Source organism: Vespula pensylvanica, chromosome 5 (genome assembly GCF_014466175.1).
Source record: "Vespula pensylvanica isolate Volc-1 chromosome 5, ASM1446617v1, whole genome shotgun sequence".
NCBI lineage: Eukaryota > Metazoa > Arthropoda > Insecta > Hymenoptera > Vespidae > Vespula > Vespula pensylvanica.
In genome coordinates this window covers 1,275,883-1,277,462 of record NC_057689.1, presented here as the reverse complement: position 1 = coordinate 1,277,462, position 1,580 = coordinate 1,275,883, and positions in this window count along the sequence as shown.

The following is a 1,580-nucleotide window of genomic DNA, read 5'->3' as shown; positions in this document are numbered from 1 at the left end:
GACGAGTACACATCGAAGTCCTATATATCTAAACGCGAAAGCTTTTAAATTAATTCTACCGATAATTTTACGATTATTTAAACAATTTTTAGTGAATGCGGATCATAATAGATTAATATTTAAAAATAGTATATTCGTTTAAACGTTACAAGGTTTTTAATGCGCGATAAACTTACAATAAGCTTAATTTAAAATTTTAATAGCATAACATAAAGCTTAAACATTACATAGCTCCGAACGTATCTTAAATATAAAATATTTTTATTTAATTAACATTTTAATACTATTAAATTTTTAACTCAAAATCGTTATCTTCAACTAATATAGACTTAAATTTGGAAGTGAGAGACATTAGTTACATGTGACGTCAACACAAGCGAACCATTGATTGACTGTGAGTTATTGGATCAGTCCTGCTTTGTATTTCGACAGGTAAACATAGAAATTATCACAGGTTACATTTCCTACAAGTAATAAGGAAGAATAAATATAAGTACATGATTACATCACTCATTCTTTCAATACTATATGTAAATTATTTTATTTTAAAATGAAATTTCAAATTGGTCACATGTGAGGACAACAAAACCAGACTTTTTACCGACTTTGGCAGTTACTGGTTCAGTCTTGCCTTGAATTTTGCTGAGTATACATCGAAGTACTCGCCGTACGCGTTCTCCGAAAATAATAACGAAGAGATAATGCAGGTACATAAATAATATCACTCATTCTTTTAATATTCTAAACGATTTGTTTTGTTTTAGAATTAAACGATGTAGTGGGGATGCTCTCGCACTCGTGATGTTTATATTATTGGACCGATTAATTGTTAATGGTTCAGTCTTGATACGATTTCCACGAGTGCGCATCGCAGTTCTCGCAGTACGAATTCTCCGCAAGTAATAGAGAGAAGAGTTAATGTAAGTACATAATTATATCACTCATTCTTTCTATAATCTATACGATTTGTTTTGTTTTAGAATTAAATGGTCTAGTGGGGATACTCTCCTACCCCTGACTAAATGGTGAAACATTAACGAGCGAATGGCAGCATATTACAACCATATTCTCCTCCTTTTCGTTTCCCCTCTTATTCCTTTTCTGCTACAGGTTAGATCATCGTGGATCTTTCGCTGCGCGCGACTATAACAAAATCGGACCTTTGACTGTCTTTGAGAATTATTGGTTTAGTTTGATTTCGTACTTCGACAAGAGAACTTAGAAATTTCCGCAAGAAGCTATTCGTGCGAGTATTAACGAAGAGTTTACGCAAGTACAATATTATATCTCTCATATTTTCGAAATTCTATATTATTTCTTTTTTTTTAGACTTCATCTTTGTACTTTCGGGGGACTATGACAATTTATCGCCACGAGTGGACTTAATAAATTTTTGCAGGAAGCCATTCGTGCGAATACTAACGAAGAGTTAATTCAAATATACAACAGTTTATTTGATTTTAGACTTGCGAAGTGGGGATTTTAGAAATGCGAAGTGGGGATACTATCCCACCAGGGACGACAAGAAAGTCGGTCCTTTGACCGACTTTGACAGTTACTGGTTCAGTTGTGCTTTGGCG